Raw genomic sequence first — 20,588 nt, forward strand, 5'->3', positions numbered from 1 at the left:
ATGGGAAGGCAGAAACCCAATTTCTGTTCTAGGCTCTTAGGGGTAGTGAAGCTCACTGTTAGGGGCTGAGTTGTATCCCCTCAAAACTCATCTGTTGAAGTCTTAACTCCCAGCATCTCAGAATACTCAGAATGTGGCCGTATTTAGAGACAGGGTCTTTAAGGAAGAAATTAAATTAGAATGAGGTTATATGGGGGAGCTCTAATCCAGCATGACTGGTGTCTTTATAAGAGGAGATGGCCATCTGCAAGCCAAGGAGAGAGGGCTCAGAAGAAATCAACCGTGCCAACACCTTGATCTGGGACATCTAGCCTCCAGAACTGTGAGAATATAAATTTCTGTTGCGTCGGCCACCCAGTCTGTGGTGCTTTGTTAGGGCAGCCTTAGAAAACTAATATACTCACCTTTTGCTGCTACACACATAGGCTTGGCGCGTACTCAAGAGGAAAAGTAAGAGTCTAACATTCCGAGGAAAAGAGGCCGGGGTTGGAACGAAATGAAACGTGAACGCTAGCTCCTGAAACAGATAAATAGCACAAGTAACAAGTATAAATTTATCTACTGCCTTGCAGATTACCAAGTACTTGACAAACCTTAACTCACTTGATCTTCACGACTGCCTCAGCATCACCTGGGAACTTGTTAGAAACGCAAAATCTCCGGCCCTTGGAAGACTTAAAGAGTCAGAAAGGGGAGGTTGGACGGATGAGGTGGGGAAGGCAGGAGCCAACTGTGCTTTAACGAATCTCCGGGGATTGTGATTGGCTGAAGTGTAAAGTGTGCGAACCGCTGAGATAGGTTACGATCCCCCCTCCCCCACCCCCAGTCCAGAGGCGCCGTTCGGTGGGGTGACGTGATTTTGCCACCCTTGTGAGTGGCTCGGCAGGTACAGTCTCCTTGACAACTGGCCCAGAGTGCCATGGACAGCAACGTTCGCACGCGTTGGTGGCTTTTATCTCGCGAATGACTGGAAAGTCAGAGCGGCCGCTCGGGGTCTCTAAGGGTAAGCTGCGTCCCTCTGGCCCGCGGGCCGAGCGGCCGGGGCCGGGCGAGAGTCCCGGGAGCCCCGGGAGCCCCGGAGCCGCCAGGCGCGTGCGCGTGAGCGCGTCCCCGGGCCCGGCCCGCACGGGTGCGCGCCGAGGGGGTGGGTCGCGCCGCCCCGCCGGCCTGGCGCGTCGTCCGAGCCACTCAGAGCGCCCGGCAGCCGACACCCGGGGGCCCTACAAGTAATACCCGGCGCCCGCCCGCCTCGCCGGGACTCGCGCGCCCGCAACTCGGGGACGGAGGCGCCCGGTCCGCCCTGACCAGCCTGGCAACTTGCTGTGCTCCGGCTGCTGCGGCGACTCCGCCGGGCTCTCGCCCAGAGCCAGCCAGCTCGGGGACTGTGCCGCCGTCGCCCAAGTCCCGAGCCAGTGCGCGCCCCCCGGCCCTGCGCCCCTGCGGAGCGGCCGCCACCTTCGTCGCCGCGGGGAATTCTGTGCTGGGGGCCGGCGCGGCAGGTGGGCGACCGCGGACGGCGAGCCGAGCGGGTGAGTGGGGTCGGGAAGTTGGGGGGCGAGTGTGCACGCGCCCCGCGGTAGGACGCGGGCCCTCGCGTGTAGGTTTGCTCTGCCCCTCCTCTCACGCCCGTGCAAGGTTTCACTCAGGACCGGGGAGGAGGGGGATAGGCTAACCTGCTGCTCCAGTGTTTACTCTGGCGAAAGCGCCAGTCATTCGGACAGCCACTCCTCCCGGCCGGGTGAGTGACACCGCGGCCCCCGGCCTCCGACCCCAAGCCGGACCCTGGGCTGGACCTGCACCCAAGGGCCTTCGTAGCCCCGGGGTTGCGGATGCGCCTGGAGCTCGTCCTGAGCTGCTTGCTAGTCCTAGGACCCGGGGGGTGTGACGGGCCACCACCTCTTTAATTCGGGCAGGAGACACAAACTTTGTTTTCACTCAGTGTAAGTACCTTTCCAGTGTTTTAAAACTAGACGTGCAGACGCGATTCATGGTGGTTTCTTCGGGACATCCCCGGGGGCCGGGCTGGCCCGGCTAGCCCGCAAGTGGGGGACTCCGGGCGTGCCCAGTGGCCCGGGAGCGTGAGGACAGCTCTGGTCCTCTTCGCCTGGGTTCTGGCCGCCGCCCGGGCACGGCGGCCAGGATGGAGTGACCTCGCGGGAGTGAGCTCGCGAAGGAGTGACCAGCGGGGTGTCCTGCGCTCGGGTGGGCTCCTTCCTGGGTTCCGACCCCCTGCCCTGCTCCTCGCTCTGTCGCCAGGGCGCTCCCGCTGGTGGCCCGGCAGAGGGCGCCAGCTCCCGATCGCTGCGCGGGCCGGCGGAGGGGAGGGGACTTGTTCGAGCCTCCAGGTAAGGAGCGTAGTGAATCATCCCGAGAGGGGGGACCCGATCCTCGCTCGCTGAAAAGAGGCAGGGAGTGGCCGTGCCGCTGTTAGGAAGCCGGGGCTGCCGCGCTGCTGTCCGGCGGGAAGCGGCGATTCTGCCACCCGGAGGTCTGGGGAAAGCTCCGGAAGGTGAGGAACGTCCCTCCGCGCGGTGGCCCCAGGGCAGGGAACGGCAGCGTAGGTTAAGGCCGGCAGACACTAGGACACGCCGCCGCGCGCCCTTCTCGGGGCCGGGAGGTGGGGCCAGTTTCACTGTGGCTCTGGGCGGTCCTGCTGGGGGCGGCGACGGGAACCTGGGAGCCGGCGGCCGATTCCCGGGCGGCTGCGATGGGGTGCTCCCGGCGGCCCGCGGGGTCCCGGAGCAGTAACAAAGGCGCGGCGCGGCCACCGCTCCCACCCACTTCCGTCCCCGGCGCGCCCTGGCTTTGCGCCGCCCCGAGGTGCTGGCCGGGTCAGGATTTCCCTCTGCGGAGTTTCGGGAAGTTAGCTCCGCGGCCCGTTACGACGGGAGCAGGGGCGGGGAAGGGGGCGACCCGAGGAGGTGCACGCGTGTGTTCCGAGCTGCGACACAGCCGGTTTCCTCTCCCCACTGCACGAGTGGCGACAGCTGCTGTGGCTCCCGCGCCCCTCCTCCGGTCCCATGGTCGCGCCTCCGCTGGGCCCGCGCGGGTTTGAAGTCCCCGCGCGACGCGCGGGGCCAGCCGCCAGTCCACGCCCCTCCCTGCGGATTCGGGTGGCTTGCGGGCTCCCGGAAGGGAGTGGTTTAGGCCCCCGGGGCCCGCCAGCCGCCGCCGCCGCCGGCACCCTGAGTGGAGCTCCAGAAGGCGGTAATTGCATTATTGTGAGTTAGCGGCCGGGAGGCTCCAGTCCAGGCCGCAATCTGGGTCAGGTGCGGGGTTAAGCGCTTCTGGCGACGGCATTACGGCTCTGGTGAAGTCTGACAGTTTATTGCACTAGGAAGTTCCTCGTGCACCATGGGAGCAGGACGGCAGGGCAAGTTAAGAGAGCCCCTTGTTTTCTCGGAGGTTGCGGGAACTTCTGCAAACCGAGCCTGTGCACAAGTACTGTCACGGAAAGGGCCTGGGCGGCATCTCCACCACGCCCCCGAAGTTCGGGGCGCCTGAGGGACAGGAGGAGGTGCTGCTGAAGAGAAGCCCAGAGCACTCTGGCCGAGGTGAAACCCTACCCCCCCAAGTAATCAATGGATAGAATTCACATGCTTTCTTATCTTATCTGCCTCCACCCCCTTGTGTTGTAAGGAAAGGGCAGGAACTGGTTTTTACACAGTGCCTAACTGATGAGAGAATCTTCACACACACTTTGGAAGGATCTTCACCATTCTCTTTGCAGCCTCATAGCCTCCTCCTCCGAGGCGTTAGAATTGGATAGACTTTCTACCTATTGCTGGCTTTGTTAGGGCCAGCACCTCAACTAAACCAGCTCTTGGGAGTTTAAGGTATATGACCACAAACAACTAAGGCTCTTCCAAAACCTTTAGGATTGTCTGACAACTGCAGAGTCAGAAATAGCTGTCCTGTGCATTAGATGGTGTCTCGGGAGGCAGGTGGTCCTGAGGCGGGAGCTCCGCTTGGCATGAATCTCTGTTTCCAGGAGCTCTATCTACCTACCCTGTTTAAGAGGTGTGACTTCACCACTGGGCTGGATATTGTGTGTAAAATTAAGTCTGCCTTGGAAATATGGCCAACCTTAATTAACTGCCTAATGAGTTAAAACTCAGATGGCTTTTAGGCGTCTAACAGCATGGTTTGATATGCACACGTTTATGCATCATTGAGCTCAAGTTTGTAATATGGGATGTTGGTATTGCCTTGAATGCACTTAAAACGTATTGCCTTAAAGAAAGATGTTGTTTTAAGCGCCTGTGACTCAGAACATCCTAGGGCGATGGCAGTTGTGGAGTCGGCAAGGCATGATGATTAAGGGCAAGCGTCTGAAGTCACAATGGCAGGCTTCAAATGCCACCTCCACCATTTATAGCTTTGTAATATTTGGCGAGTTGCTCGGCCTTTCTGAACTTCATTTTCCTCTTCTAAGACGGGGATAATAAAAACACCTCCTGGTTCGAAGCTGTGAGGGTTAAATTTGATAATCCATATACCGTACTTAGCACAGAGTCTAGCACATGGTAGCTGCTCAACAGATACTAAGTAATAACCACGATGTTTAAGAACAGAATCTTTCTTTCTTCCCCTGTCTCCTCCAAAGAGGTAAAATGGTTATTTGCCTTGAACTCACTATTCGTCTTAGTTAATACTGCAGTTCAGTGCAGTTAGTGATTCCTCTTTTGGAATCAGCAGCTGGGGGTGGGGTTGGTAGCAATGGAAAATTTTGTCTAGTTGCCCAAGGAATTTACAAGGGGCTCCGGAACTACAGGGCTTTCTTCCTAATTTTACCACTGTATAATTTTGTGGTCAGCCCTCTGGCCATTTATCTTTCCTTTCAATTTGAAGCCGGTATCCTAATGGCCAGGATAACAGGACTTAAGGAAAAGAAACAAACTGAAAACCAAACACACTGGAGCAAAGGAGGCAACCATTCTCATTGCTCATCCACGAGCCTTTTATAACACTAAAGAAAAATATCCGCTTCTGTGAAACTTGTGCTGGGCCAGTCTTGGCAAGAGGGAACATTTCCTTGGAAAACAGAGTATTTTTTTGGAGTCTGTTTAGAGGTGAGGCACCAGATTGGTAGAGAAGGGAGGAGAGTTTGAGATAACTTCTCAAACATTTGCTCAAATATGGCAAATGAAGCATGATCTGAAAATGGTCAAACTAACTTGGAAACTGACACAGAGGTAAGGAAGGCCATGCTCAGGCCCAACAACCAGTGAACGATCAGTATTACTATTTCCTATGTTAACCACCCCCCCAAAGCTTTACACTTAGCAGATATAAGTGGAAAAATAGTTTTTTTATGTCAAGTTGGTTTTGAAAGACCTCTTTACTGTTGCTATTTCATGGTTGTTGATTTTGCTTGTGCATGTATCTGGTAAACAGTTAATCATGGGCAAAAGCACCAGAAACCTTATAATGTCATCAAACACCACCCTCCTGTGAAAGTGGTTGCCAAGAAGTGCATAGGTCTGGGGTCCAGGGAGGGTTTGCCATTTAAAGCATTAGAGAGGCTTTACCTTTGGGTTTGAAGCGCAGCTTTCTCCCACACTGGAAAACGAGGAGCTGCGTGTGTGTAACCAAGAGACAGCGCGCAAAGGGTTAGGAGCAAGGTTTCCGCTTTTGTGCATCTTACTCCATTTGTAGCCACTTGTTGTGGCCCCAGCTGCAAAGAAAGACGCAGCTGCGGGGCATGCGCCAGACCTGCCCTGGGCTGTCGCTTCCATTGTACGGAGATGAACAGGCAGCGTGTTATTTTGGATCACATAGCAGCTTGCTCAAAAGCATCTTGCATTCCCCAGCTGTTTCACAACTTCTACGCATATGGGAGAGAACTTACCAGCTGCTGGGGCAACTGTACTTACATTTGCTGCTTTTGTGCAGTAACCAAGGAAGGTAAAAATCCAGACGCCTTTGTTAAACTGTAGCCATTGTCAATAGTCTTACTTGTTTCTGTTAGGTCAATGTTATTCTAGATACAGTCTTTCAGGGGAGAAGGTTTACAAAGAAATGTCAGAATTAACATTTTTTTCTTTTCTGAATACATTTTTTTTCCAGGGATCCCCAGCCTGTACAGTTTTTTTCATACTTAAAACCACACTGCTTTTGTATTGCACGGACTGACAAAGGAATGGGTCTGATATTAAAATTGTTTTTTTTAACTGACATCTGAATCGGGCTTTAATTGTATACGTTTTCCTTTGCAGGAAGTACATGAGAAAGACAAGGTATATTCAGACAGGGCTTTTGTGTTTTCAGAAGATTAGGTTATTTTGCATTTGCTAGAGCTGGAAGGTGCTTTGCCCACATCCCTCATCTTATCCATGAGAAAACTCGAGTTTCCGAGAAGTTATTACTTATCCAAGATGATTTGGCTCTTTGGTTTAATTCAGCAAATCTTGTGTTGCGTGTTTACAACGTGGCAGGCCTAGAGAACCTATAAAGATGACTAAGGGCTTGAGCCCAGCCCGGGATGGATTCACAGGTCAGAAACAACAGGTGGAAACCCATGCTTGTATTGGAGGCAGCATCATTTTTTGTGAAGGTACCTCTTCGGGCACCGTTTTGTGTAATCATGTCGGTGTTGTAATCCTGGCAGCTCAGATAAAGCCAGAGTAGCCAGCTGACCATCTAAAATCGAGAAGGAGAGTCTGTGTGCAGGTAGATGGAATTGGCATTCTATGGTTTATGCATTTGGAGTACGTGCACTAGAGGGGGAAAGCCTTGGGCCCGTGGAGAGAGTCCCCTGACTGCTGCTCACTACTCAGAAGCCTTCTGCCCTCCTAATCACTGTGCACGGAAGTGAATAAATGCTCTGTAGGAGCAGCGGCATAAATCACAACGCTTTATTAGGATCAGTCAGCTGCAATCCCTTTGTTCTATAAAAAGGTTATAAAATAAACCATAATCACTTGGACATGTATAAAACCCAGACTGAAGCTCATCTAACTCTTAGGGGCTCTTGCACTGGAAACCGCTGCTGCTTCAGATCCCTGAGCGACTCATAGTTGCTGAGTTAGACCCATAGTTCTAAGCCCTTAATCCCCCTGGTGCTCCATTTACACGGCCACGCATCTTTCACTTGGTCCCTTTTCACAGCAGTATTCCATTTGTGCAGTGTTTCTATTTTCAGTTGGTGTTACTGCCATTTGCATTTGTGATTTTCAAGAGCTTTGTTTGGTTCCCAGGGCTGATGGCCAGGGGGCTTTGTATTGCAGAAGAGGAAACTGAGGCTCAGCCACTGAGGGCCTTACCTGGGCTGGAATTAGAACGAACATCTCCTGACTCACAACTCGGTGCTCTCACTGGCTGAGTCCTGGAAGGATCAACTGGTGCCAAGCTAGAGGTTGACTCACCCCCTTCCTGAGGCTTCCTTGTACGACTCCCAACTACCATGGTCCTCGCTGGGGTGTTTTCATTGGATTCTTTCCCTGGGGTGACTCTCTTCCTCATTACATTTCGTTGCGCATTGTAATTGTTCTTATCATACTGTGTTTTTAAGTCTTGGGTCTGAAGTGCAGTTGCGAGCTTTCTAACACACGCATTCCTCTTTCCTGTCACTCATATTCACACACACACACACACACACACGCATAGAGGCACAGCATGGCTGTTGGACCCGTTACCCCTTCTTCAACCAGCTCAGCGCCTTTCAGAAGATGACTTCGTATTTGCTGTATCCAGATGTTTATTCCTGTTCGATGGTGTGGAGCGCTACACCGTTCCCGCCGGCTGTCCAATACCAATGGATGCTCATAGTTAACCTGTCTGGTCTTTTCTACAAGGGGCCTGTTGGAAAATGAGCCATCGCCCCTTGGGAATGGTGACCATGCTGTCCCTTCAGCGTTGGGCTCCTTACAGGTTACAAACAACAGCTCTCTCCCTGTAGGAGGAAGAAGGTGATGAACTTAGAAGGGCTTCTCCATCCCAACAGCTCAGCCCCCAAACTTTGGCAGCTTTGTCCTCCTCTCGGACCCTTTGTTTTCTCTCTGATACACTGCCCCTCCTGCTCCCGCTCGGTGGCTGCCGCCCAGCCACCTCCTGGCAGTCCTCGGTTTCAAGTGTCTCAGGGACACTTCGCCTTGGATGCCCTTATCTCCATCTGTCATTGGTGTTTAATTGCTTCCCCCCACCATCCAGCCTGCTCCTTGACACGGGGGAAGCTATCCTTTCTGATGACTCCTGTCAGCTTTTCCTCTGGCTAATCAGGCTGCCCCATTTTGGCTCCTCTGTGCGCTGCCCCTTTGTGTCTGCATTTCCCCGGGGTTTCCAGGACGCGTCTTTGTCTCTCTCTTGGGGCTGCCCTGCTCTTTCTTTCTCTCTTCTCCCTGCTTTTTCTTTTACCCTCTCAATTTTTTATAGAGGTAGAACTGACACACAACCTTACCTTAGTGTCAGGTGTATGACGCAATGATTCAGTATCTGTATATATTACGTGATGACCACAGTGCGTCTAGTTAATATCCACCCCCCCCGCACATAATTGCAGAATTTTTTTTCTTAAAAATTTTTAATGTTTAATTTATTATTTTTGAGAGAGAGAGAGAGAGAGCGTGACCTGGGGAGGGATAGAGAGTGGGGGTAGGAGGACAGAGGATCCAAAGCAGGTTCTGCATTGAGAGCACAGAGCCCGATGTGGGGCTCAAACTAAAGAACCGTGAGGTCACGACCTTAGCCCAAGTCAGACTACTGAGCTACCCAGGCGCCCCCAGAATTATTTTTTACTTTTAATGTTTATTTATTTTTGAGAGAAACAGACAGAGCGTGAGCAGGGGAGGGGTAGAGAGAGAGGGAGACACAGAATCCAAAGCGGACTCCAGGCTCTGAGCTGTCATCACAGAGCCCGACGTGGGGCTTGAACCCACGGACTGCGAGATCATGACCGGAGCCGAAGTCGGAGGCCTAACCAACTGAGCCCCACAGGTGCCCCAATCATCAAATACACTCTTATCACAGTTTTTACTTAGAGGCAACTTTGCCTTTAAAAAAATGAGTCTTTGGAATTGAAACTTGGAAACACCAGTTTTGAAACTGGTCAGGTCAGGGCATTTCAAAGGCCGGAACTTTGGAGAAAACAGCTTGAAATTTATTTTGGCTTTTATTTCCCATGGCAGGACCTTGAAAGTAACTGAAACATGGGCTTGTTTTTGGATATACTTTCCCTTGCAAATGGAAATTGCTCATACATAGAGCAGAATTAATGTTTGCTTTTTTTTTTTTCCAAATTACATTTCTGAAAGATCTTGGAAAGTATTTTGTGCTTTGTGGCCAGTGTGGCTTGTGTGTCAGTCATGGGCATATCAAGACTGTGCTGGGCCTTTTATTCTAGAGGCTCCTCGGGTATTTTCTAGTAGTGGTTCCATGTCCATGAAAATATGCTAGAGAGTACGTCTGAGGAGAGTTCCTTGATTTAGGAACCTAGCTTTCTCCCTAAAACTATGAACAAGGAGGGCTGTCCTCAGAGTGAGGAATGGAGCAGATTGGCTGCTGGGAAGCAGTGGGAGAGGATGTTCTTGCCCTGCCTTGAGCCAGAGCTGCGGGGATAACATGGTTGGTGTTTGGCCTCAGCAGGCTGGCTTCTGCTTGGCTGAGCTGGCCGTGAGCTCTGGAGTCCTCCGGCCTGATACTTGCTCACTGCAGGGAAATTGCTCTTTCTCTGAATGTGTGTGTGTGCGTGTGTATGTGCTAACAACTTTTTATTTCCTCTTGTCCTCCTTCTTGAACATTCTGAAAACAGTGAAAGGATGCTTACCCGGGCCAAAGTGGAGTTTGGTTCTAGAACTTCCCAATTAAAAAGGAGCACCGTTGTCTTGCCCCAGTAGATACGGGAGCCTGTTTAAAGACCTGGGATGGGAGCTTGTGTTAGTACAGACCATAACTCACCCAGACTGGGGGATCTTTGTCTCAGCAGCGTTGTGTAGTTGGTGTTACAGCAGAATCCCGACGTGCTCAGCAGGTGCAGTTCACCTGGACAAGTTAGCCATCTAGGACAACATCAGGACAAAGGCATTTAAAACTGGAATCCCATGGAAATAAACAGTGAGAGTAACCTAACAACCTGTCCATTCCTTCGCTTGTTGGTTCAGCAGACATTGGTTAACCTCATAGTGGTATGCGTGTGTGTGCACACGCACGCACACACACACACACACACACACGTGCATATGTACGTGCTCAGTATTGAGAATATAGGGTGAGTCAATCCTGCCCTCCCAGGACTTACAATCTGGGGATGCATTTGTAAGCACAAAAGCACAGGGAAGTGTCATAGGCGTTGCGATGGGTGAACAGTCCGGGTGCAAGGGACACACAAAAGACGCGGGGGGCGGGGTGGGGACGCTACTGCAGCTGAGTCACGGACTGGCTGCACCACATACCAGGCCCTGCACTGAGGGCTTGACCTGCTTTACCTCTCTTCATCAGCACAGTCTTAGAAGTGGAAGCCCTGGGGACTAGGTCTCTCGAAGGGGGTAAGACAGCACGTAGGCAGGAAGTAGTAGAGTCTGGGTTTGAACTCAGATCCAAGGTTCTAAGCCTCATGCAGTAGATGAGAGAACGTATCAGTATCATCCCGGGTTTACTTTTTTCCCTCTCCGTCCATCTCCAACGCTTTTTGTCATGAAGGGAGAAGGAAGCCTGCAGAACCGTTTTGTAAAAGGATGTGCAGTGGGGGTCTAGACTCCCCACAAGCATACAAAGGATATACTATGGGGATCCAGTTTAGAGAGTTACTCTGAGTCTGTAATTATGCAGTCGCTCAGAGTATCCTTTTTATATTCAGTGTTTTGCCAACTGTATTTCTAAAGAGGCTTTCTTTTCCCTTGGCCAAGCTTTGCAGAAACTGGCTGCCAGGCTTATTGTCACCCAGGAGGGACCGTACCCCACAGCTCCCCACCTCTTCTTGATGCTGGGCGTCATGGCCAACAGCCTCTGCTTTCTGCCTTGCTGTTCTCGGCTGTGTTTGGGTGAGGGAAGTGGTTCTATTTCAGGCCTGCTGAAGGAAAGAGTACTTTCCTCACGACGAAGCAGAAACATATCAGTGCACGGCGTGCAGGCTCTCAGAAGTCCTGTCTACAAGTCAGCGTGGGGTAGGCTGCCTGGCTCTTATCTCCCCTTTTCTGCCTTTTAAGGACTACAAGTCTGTGTTTCTGATAAAGCCTCGTTGTGATCGTGAGAATACTCGTTGGGCAGGTGGAGGAAACCTACCACTCTTGAAAGAAAGGAGAAGCTCAAAAGGGAAGTTGGTTCCTGCCCTCTCGAGAGTCTGTGAGGACAACGGGCAGTCTCCTTTAGAGCGAATCACTCTGGGGCTCAAGAAGAAATTTTGGCAAGCACAGACTACTTTAGGGCTACGTCTATACGTCCGATTTCAGATGTAGCTCTTGATGGCAGTGCAAGTGGAAAGACAGAACTCTGTCCTTGAACCGTGTGTCAGAATGAGGAAATTGCGTGCTTGAATATTTGGAAGTAAACATGCTTTAAAAAAAACAAAAGCTGCAATTTTTTAGTCTACTAGATTTCAAAAGCTCTAAGAATAAGGCAAAGAACCCATATTCCTAGAAAAATTGTAGACCCTGAGCTCAAGCATAGAGACAACTCACTTCAAGCATTGTTAGACTAGTTCTTCCTACAAATGAATTTGATATAAGACTTTTAAATTCTGACCCCCAAATTATCCAGTTGTCTGTTGAAAAAGTCTCAATCATCGTATACTTCTGACATTGAGTTTCCGGGAAAAAGAAAAATACCATATGCTTGACAAGAAAATGATATGGTAGAAACATGTTTTGGTTGATTATTTACGTAAACCCAACATATGTGTGTGTGTGTGTTTAAAAACACAAACTTCCTCATCACTTTTTTTTATGTTTATTTATTTTTTGACAGAGAGAGAAAGAGAGAGACAGACAGACAGAGCGTGAGTGGGGAGGGGCAGAGAGAGAGGGAGACCCAGAATCCGAAGCAGGCTCCAGACTCCGAGCTGTCAGCACAGAGCCCGGCGTGGGGCTCGAACTCACAGACCATGAGGTCATGACCTGAGCCGAAGTCAGACGCTCAACCTACTGAGCCACCCAGGTGCCCCCCTCATCACTTTTTAAAAAAACTAAAAGCTTTCTTTCACTGTGTGGCATTTTTTTTGCTATACTTGGTTCTCATAGTGCTGGAAGAAAACACAAATTGGTTATAGCAGGCAGTGAAAGCACTTTACTATTCTCTTTCCCATGAACAAATTAGTTCCATCTTTAGTGTCTGGGCTTCTTAAAAACAAACAAACAACAAAAACAACAGCAACAACAACCAAAAAAAAACTACCTTCAAGGAAACTGCAAACTTACTGTGGAGCGAACACTCACTTCCATTCTGAGCACAGATCCTGGTTTGAGGTTCAAATAGTATCTCATTGTGAAACTACCAGCATTGATAAGCCCACTCCTACTTCACACGCTCCGTGGCCATGGTCCCCGACACACATGGTCTTCTCCGTCACTTCCCATTTCAGCTAGACGTTGGCTTTCAAAAGTTAAGTGCTATTTTTAAATACCACCACCCACCCCGTTTTCTCCTCCCAAGTTTTTTATCCTCTTTGGTTGGCAAATGCACATGGGTTGCTGATGGCTACCTAAGACTGGCTTTTCTGTTTCATCTCGTATTTTCCAGTTGGTTTTCCCATGGTTATCAATTCTTGGGACAGTGGGGAAGAGTTAATGAGCTGTGGGAGAGCTGCCTCCATTGTAGTTGGTCCTTATCCGTACCAAGTATAGTAAACCTGAGGATGCCTGCCTGCGGATTTAATGGTTTTTTCTCATTTCCATGTAGATGGGAAAGCGGAGACCGTTTAAAAGTTGTATAGTATGACAGAGTTTTTCGCGCTCAAGATCTTTTTTTCTAGGATAATTACTCCCTGAAGTTTCCATTCAGAGTCTGGTAGGACATACAGCTCTTGCTAAGAGTCAAGCCTTCTTAACAGCGAATCTGGAAGTTTCAGTTAAAGTACTATGAAAATGAGTGATCGTGAATAATCGTCACTTAAGTGTAAGAGATGCTTATTCAAGTTTATAAATATTTCTGACCACTATTATGGGCAGGAGACTGCGCTCGGCACTTTCACATGACTCGTGTCATAATCACAACCACCATGTGAAGTAGGTAGTGTTACTTGCATTTTATAGATGAGCAGTTTTGAGGCTCATGGAGGTACAATGACTGGGCGAAATCATTTGTCTAGTGGGTAACCAGATTGAGATTTAAATATGGATCTCCCAACTCTAAGGTCGCATATACTTTCCAGTATATAGAACCAGTACATACACGGTAGTTAAATCACAGTAAAGGTCACACATATAACTGGGGATTCCAGAAGTGCAACCTTGATGCTAACGTAGTAAAATATTAAGAATAAAGCTATCACATTAGGGCTGGAGTTTTTAGTCCCTTAGTCCACGTTGGGTTTGGACTGCTTTTTGGTAAAGATACCGATTATTCTGGTTTTGTGTCCAATTCATTGGGAAAACACTGATTGCTGTTGTGGTTTTAATGTATGCCTCTTCCAAAGGCCACCGCCACTCTGTGTTTGTTTCTGTCTAGCTCTATTGAATAGAATGTTGCCACTCTTTTCTTAACTTTCTGGTAAGGTTTTTTGGGGGAGAGTTTGGGCCAGTATTAAGCCAGAATTTCTTGACTCCTGGGGCTTCGTGATATAGTTTTGGATAAGTTCCTCAAGCTTTTTCTTTTGCCACATTTCTTTATTACTCACAGAGAAAACTTTTAAGTAGTAGTTTGGGAAATTTTTGAGTTAAAAAAAAAAAAACAACAACTCATAGTTGCTGTCATCATATTGGAGTGCATAAACCTAAAAAGGAGAAAAAACTAGTAGCTTGATGTTTAACAGTTTTCCCTCCTCAATTGACCTCTTAATTTTCTATATTAATAGGAGGAATCATGACCACGATCATTGGAAATACTACTTTGCACTTATGTATGCTTTATGATTTCACACACATCTCCTTTTAATTCTTTTTGCACTCTATAAGATGAACAGAGCTTGCTTCTTATCTTTCTTTTATAGATGAGAAAATAAAGGCTCACAAAGAAATCTGTTCTATTCAAGATGATAAAGGGAGCAGATAACAGGGCCTGGCCTAGAAACCAGGTCTTCTGATTCCTATCCCTGTTTTTATCACTCTTAATTTCGGCCAATAACAAGTGATAGAGTTTTCTAATGGGATTGAAAAAAAATTAAATGTGTCATGTTTACTTCTGATACATTTGTCACTATTTGAAACTTTGTTATAAAGGTGTCCAACTCAACCTTTCTCTGTTAATCCGTTATGAGATGTAAGGCCAAGGGATATTGGAAGAAGGAAAATTATCACCATAAATAAAGTACAACTCTTCACTGAGGGTTAGAAGGGAAAGTATTGGCTTGTCGAATGGTGTCTCAGAATTTTCAGCGATCACAATAGAGATGCTGGCATACTTTGCTGTTGAGTATCTCCACCTTCCCTATCCTTACTTGGATTATTCAAGCAGAAGTGCTGGAAAGCCCAGCTCGCCCCAGGACTGGTGACTAGTCAGTACTGACTGACTAGTCAGTATGGTAGAAAAGGTAGGAAAGGCATGTGTCATTGAGTGTGTATTCTGTGTTAGGCTAACTTTTGGCTAAGCGTTATCTACACAATATCTCACAGCTCTTAGTATAATCCTGTAGATGCGTGCCTTAAATGTCAAGGAGTTTAAATCTAAGTGGAGGAGCTCATGTTATTTCTGGGTCTATAAGACGAAAAAGTTCAGAGTCTTTAAACTCTACCATCTGAAATTCTATGGTTTATTTTTCAAGATTAGCTTTCCTGGAAATACCTTCTCTAACTCTTGCTTAGGCTAGAAGTCAGACGAAAGAGCACTGGTTATGATGATACCAGTAGGAAGCCAAAAGAAAAATTTACCAGAAATTGACTTGAACATGAACTGCCTACCTGTGAAGAGTAGTGTAGAACAGTATTTCTCAGGCTTTAGTGTGCCTTCCGATCACTGGGGGGATCTCGTTCAAATATTTATGTATTAACTGATTTTTCTGTCTACTTCTCTTATTAAATATTAACACACCAGTATTGGAATATATGACTGTTCTTATGAATTTGTCTTTCTCCTTGCTGTTCTATCCTTTTTTGCTTCCTGTATTTGGAAGCATAGCTGTTAAGGTAAATAGATGTTTAGGATTGTTATATCATCTTGATGAACTGGTCACTTTATCATTATGAAATGACCTTTTTAAAAAACAGGTGATAATCTTTGCTCCAGAATCTCCCATTTGATATTAATGAAGCCATTTCAGTTTTCTTTAGATGGATATTATCATTGTATGTCATTTTTCATCCTTTTACTTTTAACCTGTTTTTCGTTATATTTCACTTCTTGTAGGCAGTGTGTAATTGACTCTTACTTTTGTTTCCAATATGACAATATCTGTTCTCTATTTGTCCCATCCTTTATTCTCTTTGTCTGTTTCCTGCCTTCTTTTGGATTATTTGAGCATTTCTTATGATTCCATTTCCTCTTCTTGGGTGGGTTGCTAGCTATATATCTGTTTAGTTTTTTTTTTTTTTTTAATTTTTTTTTTTCAACGTTTATTTATTTTTGGGACAGAGAGAGACAGAGCATGAACGGGGGAGGGGCAGAGAGAGAGGGAGACACAGAATCGGAAACAGGCTCCAGGCTCTGAGCCATCAGCCCAGAGCCCGACGCGGGGCTCGAACTCACAGACTGCGAGATCGTGACCTGGCTGAAGTCGGACGCTTAACCGACTGCGCCACCCAGGCGCCCCTCTGTTTAGTTATTTTAGTGGTTGCTTTAGGGTTTATAGTCTACATCTTTAACTTATCACAGTCTACGCTTAAGTGATGTTAAACTCCTTCACATATAAGAACTTGACAATAGTATACTTCCATCTTGGCCTTATGTTACCTTTGTCATGTATTTTACTTCTGCATATTATTATTGACTACGCATAAATTGTTATTTTTGTTTTAGAAGTCACTTCTGTTTAACTAATATATAGATAATAAAAAAATTATATATTTACTTAATTGCTATGTCCTGTTTTCTTCATTCCTTTGTTATCCATATTTTTACAAGATGTCTTATTTTTTCCCTGCTCAAAAGGGCATCCTTTAACATTTCATGTTATTCAGGATTGCTGTTGATAAGCTCTTTTCACTTTTATATGTCCAGTAAAGTTCATACTTATCCATATTTTTGAAAGATATTTTTGCTGGGTATGGAATTCTAGATTGTCAGGGTTCTTTTTTTCCTTTTCTTGTCTTTAAAAAATATTGTTTAATGTTTTATTTATTTTTTAGAGAGAGAGTGCAAGTGGAGGAGGGACAGAGAGGCAGGAGGGCAGAAGGTCTGAAGTGGGCTACGCTCTGAGAGTGGCAAGCCTAATGTGGGGCATGAACTCACAAACTGCAAGATCATGACCTGAGCTGAAGTCCGATGCTCACCCGACTGAGCCACCCAGGTGCCCTGGGGTTCTTTTTTTCAGTTCTTTAAAGATGTTGCTTCACTGTCTTGTCATTTGCATCTTTTTTGGCATAAAATCAGCTGTCGTCCTCATCTTTGTTCCTCGTTGAAGCATTCTTTTTCTGCAGTTGCTTTTAAGGTTTCTTTTGAATGGCTGGTTTTGAGCAATTTGATTTATGTTGTGCCTTAGTGTTTTTTTTCTTCACGTTTCCTGTGTTTGGGGTTAGTCAGGCTCCTTGTTTCTTTGGTTTATATTTTTATTAAGTTTGGAATATTTTCAGTCATTTTTCTTCAAATATTATTTTCTACCCCTCCCCTCGCCTATCAAGGTTCCAATTACATATATATTAAGTTGCTGGAGCTATCTCTACAACTTATTCATGCTCTATTTTTTAAATTATTTTTTGTTTGTTTTTTATTTTGGATGTTTCTATGGCTATGTCTTCAGGTTCAGTTCTTTTGTACGTGATGTGTATCTGCCATTAATTTCGTCTAGTGATTTTCATGTCACACATTATAGGTTTCATCTCTAGTAATTGGATTTGTGTTTTTGTATATTCATGTCTCTACTTAAAATCAGGAATACCTGTCCTTGTCTGCTAATTCTAATACCTATCTTAATTCTGAGTCAGTTTCAATTGATTGATATTTCTCCTCACTATGGGTTGGATTTTCTTCCTTCTTTGCATGCTTGGAAATTTTTGATTGAAAGCTAGACATTGTGAGTTTATCTTCTTGGGTGCTAGATATTTTTGTATTAATCAAAATATTCTTGTGTTTTGTCTCAGGACATAGCTAAATTAGATGGAGACAATTCTTTTGTGTGTTGCTTTCTAAGGCTTGTTAGGTGGGACTGGAGCAATGTTCAGTCTAGGGCTAATTATTTGCCACTACAGAGGCAAGATCTTCCCAAGTACTGAATGTCCCCGAACAAAATGTCTGTTTGGTGGAAACAGGTACTGTTCTTGGCCCTGTGTGAGCACTAGACAGTGTTACCTCTAATCCTTTCTGGTATTTTTTCCCCTAGCCACAGATAATTTGCTCACACACACATGCACTGATCAGCTGAATACTCAAAGGTGACTCTTTGAGGATTCTGAAATTCTCTCTGTGTTAAACTCCCTCTGTCCTCGAAATTCTTTGTCCCCCCAGGCTCTCAGCTCTGTATCCTCAACTTAAGAAGTCACTGGGCTCTTCCTATGTTCTCCCCTCCCATGTCTTGCCCAGAAAATCCCTTAAGACAATAAGCTGAGACAATCATAGGCTCACTTTATTTACTTTCTGATGTCTTGTCTCCTGAAAAGCATTGTTTCACATCTTTTCTTTTCTTTCTTTCCCTTTTTTAAATGTTTATTTATTTTTGAGAAGGGGGGCAGGAACAGAGATAGAGGGAGAGGGAAAATCTTAGGCAAACTCCATGCTAACCACAGAGCTCCATGCAGGGCTCAGTCTCATGACCGTGAGATCATGACCTGAGCCAAAAATCAAGAGTCAGACACTTAACTGACTGAGCCATCCAGGTGCCCCATTCTATCTTTCTTTTGTTGCTTGGGCAAAAGCATAAATCTGTTTCCTCTTACTTCATCTTAGCCAAACCTGGGATTTTAAATAAAATTCCAATTCTATTCAGTAGGTTTTGGCTAGGGCCTGAGAGTGTGTATTTCTAAGAAACTTTCCAATGATATTGATGCTTCTGGGAAAAGACTACTTGAGTAGCCAGAGTCTGTAACTATTCATCAGAAATATATGTGAGCTGGGGTGCCTGGGTGGTTCAATAGGTGACTTTGGCTCAGGTCATGATCTCACAGCTCATGGGTTTAAGGCCTGCATCGGGCTCTGAGCAGCTCAGAACCTGGAGCCTGTTTTGGATTCTGTGATTCCGTCTCTCTCTGTCCCTCCCCCACTTTTACTCTGTCTCTCTGTCTCTCAAAAATAAATAAATATTAAAAAAATTTTTTTAAAAAGAAATATAACGTGAGCCACATTATAATTTTAAATTTTCTAGTAGTCACGTTGAAAGAATTAAAAGAAACCAGGGGAAATTAATTTTAATAATATATTTTCCTTAACCTATTCACCCCAGATGTTATCATTTCAACATGTAATCAATATAAAAATATTTATGAGAATTTTTATTGCACTAAGTCTTAAAATTTGGTGTGTATGTTAGTGTTATGGCAGATATAAATTCAGACACTACATTTTCATCTGAAATTCTTGGTTCCTATTTAAATTTCATAAAGTTCATAGTTGAAAAAGTGGATTTGTGTAACTAAGTCCCAAACATACTTAAGTTTTCCAAATAACTGAATCAAATGGCAAAAATCATTTTACTTTAATAGTTGCGATTTTAATTGACAAAATTAGCCCATGTTTTTTTAGGAGAATTGATTTTATTTTTTGAAACAAAAGCTGATCAGTTTTAAAGCTATGTTTATTCAAATTATATAAATCGTTAACTCATGCCAGCTCAGAATTGTTAACATTAAATTCAAAGGGATATTATAAAAATTAAAAATGAACTCTAAATTTATTAATCTCTTTAAAGTGTTCTTCAAATTTTTCTTATAGATTTTCAAGACTGTGTATTTCTTTTGCTTAAATCTCTTCTGCATATTGGTACAAGTTAGAAAAATGTATAAAGCCATTATTTTTTACTTGATTTATAAAAAGTATAAATTTTGATTTACATTTTCCTACTTGTTTGCCAAGATCGTAAGTAAGCTTTTCCTTTTATTGGAACTTCTAATTTGGCTTGTTTTTTTTTTTTTTTTCTTTTACCTTTTGTTTATTTTTGAGACAGAGCATGAATGGGGGAGGGGCAGAGAGAGAGGGAGACACAGAATCGGAAGCAGGCTCCAGGCTCTGAGCCATCAGCCCAGAGCCCGACGCGGGGCTCGAACTCACGGACCGCGAGATCGTGACCTGAGCTGAAGTCGGACGCTTAACCGACTGAGCCACCCAGGTGGCCCTAATTTGGCTTGTTTATATGCAGTGTGATATTTGTGAGAAAACGTAAATCACACTGCAATTTTTTTTTTTGTATTAATTATCTGGCAAGATTTCTTTTGCTTAAAGAAAATCTTGAATTGGAGTTAACTGTAGGGTGAATCTTAGTAAGACTTTTCCATGACCCAACCAAAGATTTGCTTGAAAAGAACACATGATTGTTGACTTAATTATTTTCTATTTCTATCAGCCGTTCTGTAAACTGGTGATAATTCATAGCATTTATGTGTAAATACTAAACAATTTTACCAACAATATCCAGGACAGTTTGCATAGGCTGTGTTTCAGAAAGCCAGCTACAAATTAATATCAAACAGTAGAATGAAGCATTAAGAGAAAAATACCAGTCTCTTATTTTAAAAGTTTAGTAAAACTAGATTTTTGACCCAACATAGAGCACTGTTACAAGAGAAGCTTTACATTTTCATATCTAGCTAAAATTCTTCTTTTACAGGTGTAAAAATTCAGAAGTATCTATGCCATGAGTTCAGCTTTTTTTTAGCTAGGAGTCAATAACATTGCTTTATAAATTGGAAGTCATTTTAGACAGAAATGTACCCAAAGTATTAATTTGGCAATGTCTCTTATATGGTATGACTCATCTAAAGCTACAGAAAACTTGTTGTGATTTTTCAATTTTGAATTTATCTTTGATATTATCAGAAAGATCTTGGATTCTATGCGCAGTTATTTTGTTACTTAATTTAAAATCTTTCACTTTTTGTACAATATCTTTTTTTATATTTTCCTCATAATTTTCTAACAGAATTTCCGTAACTAAAACATTTTTTTAACCATCTCTCCATCTAAAAATATTTTTGTTTTTCTTTTATTTTGTTCCAGAATATGAGATGTTTGATAGCTGGCCAAAGTTACAAGCTCAAATTCTGTTAAAAATCATTAAAAATTTTTTTTTGTTAGTCATTTAATTCTGACTTTAGGTGACTAATCTCACCTAATTTAACTCCTTTTTGTCTGTTGAAAAGAAATTCAGCATTGTATTTGCTACGCCTTTGCTGAAATTGTCCTTTAATTGTCTGCTCAATTTC

At 45.2% G+C, this 20,588-nt stretch overlaps 2 long non-coding RNA genes across 4 annotated transcripts in view; one reads left to right on the forward strand and one right to left on the reverse strand.

The window, feature by feature from the left end:
* The first annotated feature begins 1,166 nt into the window (after positions 1-1,166).
* The window catches only part of LOC124500986 (uncharacterized), a 136,891-nt gene continuing 117,469 nt past the window's right edge, over positions 1,167-20,588 (forward strand). For 2 of the 3 annotated variants that reach the window (XR_006959679.1, XR_006959681.1), the window contains exon 1: positions 2,392-2,509. This is a non-coding gene — a long non-coding RNA (uncharacterized LOC124500986). Of the gene's footprint in view, positions 1,530-2,391; positions 2,510-20,588 lie in introns of those variants that run through there. The other variant, XR_006959680.1, reaches the window with a different exon arrangement.
* On the reverse strand, positions 7,277-12,404 carry LOC124500987 (uncharacterized). Its single transcript, XR_006959683.1, has 3 exons — positions 12,348-12,404; positions 9,895-9,995; positions 7,277-7,894 (listed from the first exon to the last, which is right to left on the reverse strand). It is a non-coding gene; the product is annotated as an uncharacterized LOC124500987 (long non-coding RNA).

This window comes from Lynx rufus, unplaced genomic scaffold (assembly GCF_022079265.1).
Source record: "Lynx rufus isolate CCGP_SWC_20201006 ecotype Redwood Valley unplaced genomic scaffold, mLynRuf1.p SCAF_7, whole genome shotgun sequence".
Taxonomy (NCBI): domain Eukaryota; kingdom Metazoa; phylum Chordata; class Mammalia; order Carnivora; family Felidae; genus Lynx; species Lynx rufus.